The sequence below is a fragment of the Triturus cristatus genome, chromosome 12 (assembly GCF_964204655.1).
Source record: "Triturus cristatus chromosome 12, aTriCri1.1, whole genome shotgun sequence".
NCBI lineage: Eukaryota > Metazoa > Chordata > Amphibia > Caudata > Salamandridae > Triturus > Triturus cristatus.
In genome coordinates this window covers 663,918,907-663,931,066 of record NC_140595.1, presented here as the reverse complement: position 1 = coordinate 663,931,066, position 12,160 = coordinate 663,918,907, and the positions used below count along the sequence as shown (strand labels likewise).

At 40.8% G+C, this 12,160-nt stretch overlaps 10 non-coding genes across 10 annotated transcripts; 3 read left to right on the top strand and 7 right to left on the bottom strand.

The window, feature by feature from the left end:
• Positions 1-437: 437 nt before the first annotated feature.
• On the bottom strand, positions 438-509 carry TRNAT-UGU (transfer RNA threonine (anticodon UGU)). The gene has a single exon. It is a non-coding gene; the product is annotated as a tRNA-Thr (tRNA).
• A 589-nt stretch (positions 510-1,098) lies between these two features.
• Positions 1,099-1,180, bottom strand: TRNAS-GCU (transfer RNA serine (anticodon GCU)). The gene has a single exon. It is a non-coding gene; the product is annotated as a tRNA-Ser (tRNA).
• Positions 1,181-1,594: 414 nt separating this feature from the next.
• Positions 1,595-1,689, top strand: TRNAI-UAU (transfer RNA isoleucine (anticodon UAU)). The gene is made up of 2 exons: positions 1,595-1,632; positions 1,654-1,689. It is a non-coding gene; the product is annotated as a tRNA-Ile (tRNA).
• Positions 1,690-2,851: 1,162 nt separating this feature from the next.
• On the bottom strand, positions 2,852-2,923 carry TRNAT-UGU (transfer RNA threonine (anticodon UGU)). The gene has a single exon. It is a non-coding gene; the product is annotated as a tRNA-Thr (tRNA).
• Positions 2,924-3,512: 589 nt separating this feature from the next.
• TRNAS-GCU (transfer RNA serine (anticodon GCU)) lies at positions 3,513-3,594 on the bottom strand. Its single transcript has one exon. It is a non-coding gene; the product is annotated as a tRNA-Ser (tRNA).
• A 1,685-nt stretch (positions 3,595-5,279) lies between these two features.
• Positions 5,280-5,351, bottom strand: TRNAT-UGU (transfer RNA threonine (anticodon UGU)). Its single transcript has one exon. It is a non-coding gene; the product is annotated as a tRNA-Thr (tRNA).
• Positions 5,352-5,940: 589 nt separating this feature from the next.
• On the bottom strand, positions 5,941-6,022 carry TRNAS-GCU (transfer RNA serine (anticodon GCU)). Its single transcript has one exon. It is a non-coding gene; the product is annotated as a tRNA-Ser (tRNA).
• Positions 6,023-6,435: 413 nt separating this feature from the next.
• Positions 6,436-6,530, top strand: TRNAI-UAU (transfer RNA isoleucine (anticodon UAU)). The gene is made up of 2 exons: positions 6,436-6,473; positions 6,495-6,530. It is a non-coding gene; the product is annotated as a tRNA-Ile (tRNA).
• Positions 6,531-8,848: 2,318 nt separating this feature from the next.
• Positions 8,849-8,943, top strand: TRNAI-UAU (transfer RNA isoleucine (anticodon UAU)). Its single transcript has 2 exons — positions 8,849-8,886; positions 8,908-8,943. It is a non-coding gene; the product is annotated as a tRNA-Ile (tRNA).
• Positions 8,944-10,766: 1,823 nt separating this feature from the next.
• Positions 10,767-10,848, bottom strand: TRNAC-GCA (transfer RNA cysteine (anticodon GCA)). Its single transcript has one exon. It is a non-coding gene; the product is annotated as a tRNA-Cys (tRNA).
• Between the last annotated feature and the right edge of the window lie 1,312 nt (positions 10,849-12,160).

The following is a 12,160-nucleotide window of genomic DNA, read 5'->3' as shown; positions in this document are numbered from 1 at the left end:
TTATGGTGAGTGGGGGTGGGGTTTTGAGGAGTAACCTCATTTGCCTAAGAGCCGGGGTATCTGGGAAAAAAAGTATTTTATGGGGGAAGAATTTCACATTTCCTTGGTGAAATTTGTAGGGCCTTATAACATCCTTTCTGTGGATGCAGATTCAGTCGGAACAGAGGTCCTAGTCCTCGCTCTGCCTTTCAAAGGAACTGTAAATATGCATGGCTTATTTGGCTTTGCCCGGCAGGGCTTGCCCTGCAGGGTGAGAATGGCGTTTGTCAGGCGATCGGAAGGGGTGAGGCAATAATTTATAATTCAATGATCTTCATGATATTTTCTTGATAATATGAAAGCAGGAAAGGGAAGCTTGGCAATAAGCAATCCTAAAGCAAGGTGTGACTCCAGGGAAGAATGACTTGAAAACAACATACAGAAAGACTCATGTAAAAAGGCCCTGATGAGGCTTGAACTCATGACCCCTGGTTTACAAGACCAGTGCTCTGCCACTGAGCTACAAGGCCAGTCTGCACGCAAGATGTAAATTGCAACATGTATTCTTACTGAGGTATGAATATATCTATGATTTTGAGACTCTGTATGGAAACGTAGTTGCATATGAATGTCCACGTGCGCGCACACATTGAAGACCATGCTTAAGGCACTTTTCTTGGAAGTATGAAAAACTACATTTTCATATGAGAAAATAAGAGTTTTCACATTCAAGACCATACCGATAGCTCTAGTTAGTATGTCTGCAATCAGTGACATATAGAGAACCCACTTATTAGAAGTGATCTGTCTCTGTGGGGCAGACATATGTTAACAGTCATTCATTTGAGACGGCCTAAACTTTAGGAGTAAGAGCTGCTTTCTTATCAATCTATTTATCCAAACTGGTTAATAAGCCAGTAGTGAGTGAAAGGCAATCCTCTGGAAACTCCATGAAAGATCTAATTTCTATTACGCACAAAATACTTCACTTTATTTGACATATTTGTTAAAATAGAACAGTCAGATGATCCCATCTAGCGGATCCTGGCTCTGTCTTGAAAGAGAGTGTAATTATACTACAAGAAATGCTGGCCATCAAAAGAGACTCTGATGGCTTTCCGACGAAGGTGGGATTCGAACCCACGCGTGCAGAGCACAATGGATTAGCAGTCCATCGCCTTAACCACTCGGCCACCTCGTCTGCCCTACAGCCCCATCTGAAACCTTGCTTCACTAAAGGTACTGAAGTGTCAATATACTGTACCTAAAAAAGTAAAAAAAACAGCTGAGGCAAGATCTCACATTCCACGTCTTCCCCCAATTAGGGACCTACATTTCATTTTTGGGAAATTCTTACTATGTGCTAATTACAAATATTCATAAGATTCCCCTAGACTTTGTCAGAACTGTCAAGATATAATTCTATGGGATTTTGAATAGACAGAGCATATGTTATAGGACAATTATAGAATCTATTCCGTTTGGACTGTATTTTTAATAGTCATGATAACATGCTAGCATGTGAGTCGATCTTGCACAGTGAATGATGGAGCAGTGTCTGTCATCTACTTGGTCAGCTCTAGATGGCTCACCTGGGGAGATGTGAAAAGAGTGAGCTCCAGTGGCGCAATCGGTTAGCGCGCGGTACTTATACAGCAGTACTTGCACTGAGCCATGCCGAGGTTGTGAGTTCGAGCCTCACCTGGAGCAGCCGTGTTGTTTTTCATAAACCATTTCACAAAAAGTAAAGTTTAAACTCAGAGTATGGACGGCCCTTGCTAGAGAGTCTTTACTTCTTATAGGATCTACGTGTCCTACTCCTCTGGGTGCCAAATATCACATATCCTACGCGATGCTCAGTTTAAACATTCCATGATGTGCCATCTTGCATTTCATGCAAACACCACATCAGTGCATTTAAAAATACATTTGTAGAATAATAAATATGATGAAAACAGTGTTCTCACATGATAACCATAAACTGAAGAGCTGCAAAAAATGCTGTATCAGCTACTTACAATAAAAGGTGACTCGAAGCAACTAGCAAAAGAAGAGCATCATCATATTAAAGGTTCTATTCACCATCTTGAGTTGCACCATAGCAGCTTATGGTGCTTTTCTGCTCAGAGTGTGCCTCCAATCCCACATTCATTTTTAATTTATTTGCAATTTAAAAAACAACAATTACTGCTCGAAGTTCACTTTTCAAAACCATTCAACCTATTAAATGTATTTCTCTAACCTATGAATGTGGTCCATGTTCACTTTTCCTCATCTTCATCTCGATACTCCTTTCCCAGAAACCAGGTTCACTTCTTCATTCAACCCACCCATCCAAGGTCACCAAATCTTTGAAGCACAAGTCTGCCTATTCTCCCTTTCTCTCTATGTACAAGATACCTTGTATCATTTGAATGGACAGCAGGAGAGAAGGATATTTATGGTGAGTGGGGGTGGGGTTTTGAGGAGTAACCTCATTTGCCTAAGAGCCGGGGTATCTGGGAAAAAAAGTATTTTATGGGGGAAGAATTTCACATCTCCTTGGTGAAATTTGTAGGGCCTTATAACATCCTTTCTGTGGATGCAGATTCAGTCGGAACAGAGGTCCTAGTCCTCGCTCTGCCTTTCAAAGGAACTGTAAATATGCATGGCTTATTTGGCTTTGCCCGGCAGGGTGAGAATGGCATTTGTCAGGCGTTCGTCAGGCGATCGGAAGGGGTGAGGCAATAATTTATAATTCAATGATCTTCATGATATTTTCTTGATAATATGAAAGCAGGAAAGGGAAGCTTGGCAATAAGCAATCCTAAAGCAAGGTGTGACTCCAGGGAAGAATGACTTGAAAACAACATACAGAAAGACTCATGTAAAAAGGCCCTGATGAGGCTTGAACTCATGACCCCTGGTTTACAAGACCAGTGCTCTGCCACTGAGCTACAAGGCCAGTCTGCACGCAGGATGTAAATTGCAACATGTATTCTTACTGAGGTATGAATATATCTATGATTTTGAGACTCTGTATGGAAACGTAGTTGCATATGAATGTCCACGTGCGCGCACACATTGAAAACCATGCTTAAGGCACTTTTCTTGGAAGTATGAAAAACTACATTTTCATATGAGAAAATAAGAGTTTTCACATTCAAGACCATACCGATAGCTCTAGTTAGTATGTCTGCAATCAGTGACATATAGAGAACCCACTTATTAGAAGTGATCTGTCTCTGTGGGGCAGACATATGTTAACAGTCATTCATTTGAGACGGCCTAAACTTTAGGAGCAAGAGCTGCTTTCTTATCAATCTATTTATCCAAACTGGTTAATAAGCCAGGAGTGAGTGAAAGGCAATCCTCTGGAAACTCCATGAAAGATGTAATTTCTATTACGCACAAAATACTTCACTTTATTTGACATATTTGTTAAAATAGAACAGTCAGATGATCCCATCTAGCGGATCCTGGCTCTGTCTTGAAAGAGAGTGTAATTATACTACAAGAAATGCTGGCCATCAAAAGAGACTCTGATGGCTTTCCGACGAAGGTGGGATTCGAACCCACGCGTGCAGAGCACAATGGATTAGCAGTCCATCGCCTTAACCACTCGGCCACCTCGTCTGCCCTACAGCCCCATCTGAAACCTTGCTTCACAAAAGGTACTGAAGTGTCAATATACTGTACCTAAAAAAGAAAAAAAAACAGCTGAGGCAAGATCTCACATTCCACGTCTTCCCCCAATTAGGGACCTACATTTCATTTTTGGGAAATTCTTACTATGTGCTAATTACAAATATTCATAAGATTCCCCTAGACTTTGTCAGAACTGTCAAGATATAATTCTATGGGGTTTTGAATAGACAGAGCATATGTTATAGGACAATTATAGAATCTATTCCGTTTGGACTGTATTTTTAATAGTCATGATAGCATGCTAGCATGTGAGTCGATCTTGCACAGTGAATGATGGAGCAGTGTCTGTCATCTACTTGGTCAGCTGTAGATGGCTCACCTGGGGAGATGTGAAAAGAGAGAGCTCCAGTGGCGCAATCGGTTAGCGTGTGGTACTTATACAGCAGTACTTGCACTGAGCCATACCGAGGTTGTGAGTTCGAGCCTCACCTGGAGCAGCCGAGTTGTTTTTCATAAACCATTTCACAAAAAGAAAAGTTTAAACTCAGAGTATGGACGGCCCTTGCTAGAGAGTCTTTACTTCTTATAGGATCTACGTGTCCTACTCCTCTGGGTGCCAAATATCACATATCCTACGCGATGCTCAGTTTAAACATTTCATGATGTGCCATCTTGCATTTCATGCAAACACCACATCAGTGCATTTAAAAATACATTTGTAGAATAATAAATATGATGAAAACAGTGTTCTCACATGATAACCATAAACTGAAGAGCTGCAAAAAATGCTGTATCAGCTACTTACAATAAAAGGTGACTCGAAAAAACTAGCAAAAGAAGAGCATCATCATATTAAAGGTTCTATTCACCATCTTGAGTTGCACCATAGCAGCTTATGGTGCTTTTCTGCTCAGAGTGTGCCTCCAATCCCACATTCATTTTTAATTTATTTGCAATTTAAAAAACAACAATTACTGCTCGAAGTTCACTTTTCAAAACCATTCAACCTATTAAATGTATTTCTCTAACCTATGAATGTGGTCCATGTTCACTTTTCCTCATCTTCATCTCGATACTCCTTTCCCAGAAACCAGGTTCACTTCTTCATTCAACCCACCCATCCAAGGTCACCAAATCTTTGAAGCACAAGTCTGCCTATTCTCCCTTTCTCTCTATGTACAAGATACCTTGTATCATTTGAATGGACAGCAGGAGAGAAGAATATTTATGGTGAGTGGGGGTGGGGTTTTGAGGAGTAACCTCATTTGCCTAAGAGCCGGGGTATCTGGGAAAAAAAGTATTTTATGGGGGAAGAATTTCACATCTCCTTGGTGAAATTTGTAGGGCCTTATAACATCCTTTCTGTGGATGCAGATTCAGTCGGAACAGAGGTCCTAGTCCTCGCTCTGCCTTTCAAAGGAACTGTAAATATGCATGGCTTATTTGGCTTTGCCCGGCAGGGCTTGCCCGGCAGGGTGAGAATGGCATTTGTCAGGCGTTCGTCAGGCGATCGGAAGGGGTGAGGCAATAATTTATAATTCAATGATCTTCATGATATTTTCTTGATAATATGAAAGCAGGAAAGGGAAGCTTGGCAATAAGCAATCCTAAAGCAAGGTGTGACTCCAGGGAAGAATGACTTGAAAACAACATACAGAAAGACTCATGTAAAAAGGCCCTGATGAGGCTTGAACTCATGACCCCTGGTTTACAAGACCAGTGCTCTGCCACTGAGCTACAAGGCCAGTCTGCACGCAGGATGTAAATTGCAACATGTATTCTTACTGAGGTATGAATATATCTATGATTTTGAGACTCTGTATGGAAACGTAGTTGCATATGAATGTCCACGTGCGCGCACACATTGAAGACCATGCTTAAGGCACTTTTCTTGGAAGTATGAAAAACTACATTTTCATATGAGAAAATAAGAGTTTTCACATTCAAGACCATACTGATAGCTCTAGTTAGTATGTCTGCAATCAGTGACATATAGAGAACCCACTTATTAGAAGTGATCTGTCTCTGTGGGGCAGACATATGTTAACAGTCATTCATTTGAGACGGCCTAAACTTTAGGAGTAAGAGCTGCTTTCTTATCAATCTATTTATCCAAACTGGTTAATAAGCCAGGAGTGAGTGAAAGGCAATCCTCTGGAAACTCCATGAAAGATCTAATTTCTATTACGCACAAAATACTTCACTTTATTTGACATATTTGTTAAAATGGAACAGTCAGATGATCCCATCTAGCGGATCCTGGCTCTGTCTTGAAAGAGAGTGTAATTATACTACAAGAAATGCTGGCCATCAAAAGAGACTCTGATGGCTTTCCGACGAAGGTGGGATTCGAACCCACGCGTGCAGAGCACAATGGATTAGCAGTCCATCGCCTTAACCACTCGGCCACCTCGTCTGCCCTACAGCCCCATCTGAAACCTTGCTTCACAAAAGGTACTGAAGTGTCAATATACTGTACCTAAAAAAGAAAAAAAACAGCTGAGGCAAGATCTCACATTCCACGTCTTCCCCCAATTAGGGACCTACATTTCATTTTTGGGAAATTCTTACTATGTGCTAATTACAAATATTCATAAGATTCCCCTAGACTTTGTCAGAACTGTCAAGATATAATTCTATGGGGTTTTGAATAGACAGAGCATATGTTATAGGACAATTATAGAATCTATTCCGTTTGGACTGTATTTTTAATAGTCATGATAACATGCTAGCATGTGAGTCGATCTTGCACAGTGAATGATGGAGCAGTGTCTGTCATCTACTTGGTCAGCTGTAGATGGCTCACCTGGGGAGATGTGAAAAGAGAGAGCTCCAGTGGCGCAATCGGTTAGCGTGCGGTACTTATACAGCAGTACTTGCACTGAGCCATGCCGAGGTTGTGAGTTCGAGCCTCACCTGGAGCAGCCGTGTCGTTTTTCATAAACCATTTCACAAAAAGTAAAGTTTAAACTCAGAGTAAGGACGGCCCTTGCTAGAGAGTCTTTACTTCTTATAGGATCTACGTGTCCTACTCCTCTGGGTGCCAAATATCACATATCCTACGCGATGCTCAGTTTAAACATTCCATGATGTGCCATCTTGCATTTCATGCAAACACCACATCAGTGCATTTAAAAATACATTTGTAGAATAATAAATATGATGAAAACAGTGTTCTCACATGATAACCATAAACTGAAGAGCTGCAAAAATGCTGTATCAGCTACTTACAATAAAAGGTGACTCGAAAAAACTAGCAAAAGAAGAGCATCATCATATTAAAGGTTCTATTCACCATCTTGAGTTGCACCATAGCAGCTTATGGTGCTTTTCTGCTCAGAGTGTGCCTCCAATCCCACATTCATTTTTAATTTATTTGCAATTTAAAAAACAACAATTACTGCTCGAAGTTCACTTTTCAAAACCATTCAACCTATTAAATGTATTTCTCTAACCTATGAATGTGGTCCATGTTCACTTTTCCTCATCTTCATCTCGATACTCCTTTCCCAGAAACCAGGTTCACTTCTTCATTCAACCCACCCATCCAAGGTCACCAAATCTTTGAAGCACAAGTCTGCCTATTCTCCCTTTCTCTCTATGTACAAGATACCTTGTATCATTTGAATGGACAGCAGGAGAGAAGGATATTTATGGTGAGTGGGGGTGGGGTTTTGAGGAGTAACCTCATTTGCCTAAGAGCCGGGGTATCTGGGAAAAAAAGTATTTTATGGGGGAAGAATTTCACATCTCCTTGGTGATATTTGTAGGGCCTTATAACATCCTTTCTGTGGATGCAGATTCAGTCGGAACAGAGGTCCTAGTCCTCGCTCTGCCTTTCAAAGGAACTGTAAATATGCATGGCTTATTTGGCTTTGCCCGGCAGGGTGAGAATGGCGTTTGTCAGGCGTTCGTCAGGCGATCGGAAGGGGTGAGGCAATAATTTATAATTCAATGATCTTCATGATATTTTCTTGATAATATGAAAGCAGGAAAGGGAAGCTTGGCAATAAGCAATCCTAAAGCAAGGTGTGACTCCAGGGAAGAATGACTTGAAAACAACATACAGAAAGACTCATGTAAAAAGGCCCTGATGAGGCTTGAACTCATGACCCCTGGTTTACAAGACGGGTGCTCTGCCACTGAGCTACAAGGCCAGTCTGCACGCAAGATGTAAATTGCAACATGTATTCTTACTGAGGTATGAATATATCTATGATTTTGAGACTCTGTATGGAAACGTAGTTGCATATGAATGTCCACGTGCGCGCACACATTGAAGAACATGCTTAAGGCACTTTTCTTGGAAGTATGAAAAACTACATTTTCATATGAGAAAATAAGAGTTTTCACATTCAAGACCATACCGATAGCTCTAGTTAGTATGTCTGCAATCAGTGACATATAGAGAACCCACTTATTAGAAGTGATCTGTCTCTGTGGGGCAGACATATGTTAACAGTTATTCATTTGAGACGGCCTAAACTTTAGGAGTAAGAGCTGCTTTCTTATCAATCTATTTATCCAAACTGGTTAATAAGCCAGGAGTGAGTGAAAGGCAATCTTCTGGAAACTCCATGAAAGATCTAATTTCTATTACGCACAAAATACTTCACTTTATTTGACATATTTGTTAAAATAGAACAGTCAGATGATCCCATCTAGCGGATCCTGGCTCTGTCTTGAAAGAGAGTGTAATTATACTACAAGAAATGCTGGCCATCAAAAGAGACTCCGATGGCTTTCCGACGAAGGTGGGATTCGAACCCACGTGTGCAGAGCACAATGGATTAGCAGTCCATCGCCTTAACCACTCAGGCCACCTCGTCTGCCCTACAGCCTCATCTGAAACCTTGCTTCACAAAAGGTACTGAAGTGTCAATATACTGTACCTAAAAAAGAAAAAAAACAGCTGAGGCAAGATCTCACATTCCACGTCTTCCCCCAATTAGGGACCTACATTTCATTTTTGGGAAATTCTTACTATGTGCTAATTACAAATATTCATAAGATTCCCCTAGACTTTGTCAGAACTGTCAAGATATAATTCTATGGGGTTTTGAGTAGACAGAGCATATGTTATAGGACAATTATAGAATCTATTCCGTTTGGACTGTATTTTTAATAGTCATGATAACATGCTAGCATGTGAGTCGATCTTGCACAGTGAATGATGGAGCAGTGTCTGTCATCTACTTGGTCAGCTGTAGATGGCTCACCTGGGGAGATGTGAAAAGAGAGAGCTCCAGTGGCGCAATCGGTTAGCGCGCGGTACTTATACAGCAGTACTTGCACTGAGCCATGCCGAGGTTGTGAGTTCGAGCCTCACCTGGAGCAGCCGTGTTGTTTTTCATAAACCATTTCACAAAAAGTAAAGTTTAAACTCAGAGTATGGACGGCCCTTGCTAGAGAGTCTTTACTTCTTATAGGATCTACGTGTCCTACTCCTCTGGGTGCCAAATAGCACATATCCTACGCGATGCTCAGTTTAAACATTCCATGATGTGCCATCTTGCATTTCATGCAAACACCACATCAGTGCATTTAAAAATACATTTGTAGAATAATAAATATGAGGAAAACAGTGTTCTCACATGATAACCATAAACTGAAGAGCTGCAAAAAATGCTGTATCAGCTACTTACAATAAAAGGTGACTCGAAAAAACTAGCAAAAGAAGAGCATCATCATATTAAAGGTTCTATTCACCATCTTGAGTTGCACCATAGCAGCTTATGGTGCTTTTCTGCTCAGAGTGTGCCTCCAATCCCACATTCATTTTTAATTTATTTGCAATTTAAAAAACAACAATTACTGCTCGAAGTTCACTTTTCAAAACCATTCAACCTATTAAATGTATTTCTCTAACCTATGAATGTGGTCCATGTTCACTTTTCCTCATCTTCATCTCGATACTCCTTTCCCAGAAACCAGGTTCACTTCTTCATTCAACCCACCCATCCAAGGTCACCAAATCTTTGAAGCACAAGTCTGCCTATTCTCCCTTTCTCTCTATGTACAAGATACCTTGTATCATTTGAATGGACAGCAGGAGAGAAGGATATTTATGGTGAGTGGGGGTGGGGTTTTGAGGAGTAACCTCATTTGCCTAAGAGCCGGGGTATCTGGGAAAAAAAGTATTTTATGGGGGAAGAATTTCACATCTCCTTGGTGAAATTTGTAGGGCCTTATAACATCCTTTCTGTGGATGCAGATTCAGTCGGAACAGAGGTCCTAGTCCTCGCTCTGCCTTTCAAAGGAACTGTAAATATGCATGGCTTATTTGGCTTTGCCCGGCAGGGTGAGAATGGCGTTTGTCAGGCGTTCGTCAGGCGATCGGAAGGGGTGAGGCAATAATTTATAATTCAATGATCTTCATGATATTTTCTTGATAATATGAAAGCAGGAAAGGGAAGCTTGGCAATAAGCAATCCTAAAGCAAGGTGTGAGTCCACGGAAGAATGACTTGAAAACAACATACAGAAAGACTCATGTAAAAAGGCCCTGATGAGGCTTGAACTCATGACCCCTGGTTTACAAGACCAGTGCTATGCCACTGAGCTACAAGGCCAGTCTGCACGCAGGATGTAAATTGCAACATGTATTCTTACTGAGGTATGAATATATCTATGATTTTGAGACTCTGTATGGAAACGTAGTTGCATATGAATGTCCACGTGCGCGCACACATTGAAGACCATGCTTAAGGCACTTTTCTTGGAAGTATGAAAAACTACATTTTCATATGAGAAAATAAGAGTTTTCACATTCAAGACCATACCGATAGCTCTAGTTAGTATGTCTGCAATCAGTGACATATAGAGAACCCACTTATTAGAAGTGATCTGTCTCTGTGGGGCAGACATATGTTAACAGTCATTCATTTGAGACGGCCTAAACTTTAGGAGTAAGAGCTGCTTTCTTATCAATCTATTTATCCAAACTGGTTAATAAGCCAGGAGTGAGTGAAAGGCAATCCTCTGGAAACTCCATGAAAGATCTAATTTCTATTACGCACAAAATACTTCACTTTATTTGACATATTTGTTAAAATGGAACAGTCAGATGATCCCATCTAGCGGATCCTGGCTCTGTCTTGAAAGAGAGTGTAATTATACTACAAGAAATGCTGGCCATCAAAAGAGACTCTGATGGCTTTCCGACGAAGGTGGGATTCGAACCCACGCGTGCAGAGCACAATGGATTTGCAGTCCATCGCCTTAACCACTCGGCCACCTCGTCTGCCCTACAGCCCCATCTGAAACCTTGCTTCACAAAAGGTACTGAAGTGTCAATATACTGTACCTAAAAAAGAAAAAAAACAGCTGAGGCAAGATCTCACATTCCACGTCTTCCCCCAATTAGGGACCTACATTTCATTTTTGGGAAATTCTTACTATGTGCTAATTACAAATATTCATAAGATTCCCCTAGACTTTGTCAGAACTGTCAAGATATAATTCTATGGGGTTTTGAATAGACAGAGCATATGTTATAGGACAATTATAGAATCTATTCCGTTTGGACTGTATTTTTAATAGTCATGATAACATGCTAGCATGTGAGTCCATCTTGCACAGTGAATGATGGAGCAGTGTCTGTCATCTACTTGGTCAGCTGTAGATGGCTCACCTGGGGAGATGTGAAAAGAGAGAGCTCCAGTGGCGCAATCGGTTAGTGTGCGGTACATATACAGCAGTACTTGCACTGAGCCATGCCGAAGTTGTGAGTTCGAGCCTCACCTGGAGCAGCTGTGTTGTTTTTCATAAACCATTTCACAAAAAGTAAAGTTTAAACTCAGAGTATGGACGGCCCTTGCTAGAGAGTCTTTACTTCTTATAGGATCTACGTGTCCTACTCCTCTGGGTGCCAAATATCACATATCCTACGCGATGCTCAGTTTAAACATTCCATGATGTGCCATCTTGCATTTCATGCAAACACCACATCAGTGCATTTAAAAATACATTTGTAGAATAATAAATATGATGAAAACAGTGTTCTCACATGATAACCATAAACTGAAGAGCTGCAAAAAATGCTGTATCAGCTACTTACAATAAAAGGTGACTCGAAAAAACTAGCAAAAGAAGAGCATCATCATATTAAAGGTACTATTCACCATCTTGAGTTGCACCATAGCAGCTTATGGGGCTTTTCTGCTCAGAGTGTGCCTCCAATCCCACATTCATTTTTAATTTATTTGCAATTTAAAAAACAACAATTACTGCTCGAAGTTCACTTTTCAAAACCATTCACCCTATTAAATGTATTTCTCTAACCTATGAATGTGGTCCATGTTCACTTTTCCTCATCTTCATCTCGATACTCCTTTCCCAGAAACCAGGTTCACTTCTTCATTCAACCCACCCATCCAAGGTCACCAAATCTTTGAAGCAAGTCTGCCTATTCTCCCTTTCTCTCTATGTACAAGATACCTTGTATCATTTGAATGGACAGCAGGAGAGAAGGATATTTATGGTGAGTGGGGGTGGGGTTTTGAGGAGTAACCTCATTTGCCTAAGAGCCGGGGTATCTGGGAAAAAAAGTATTT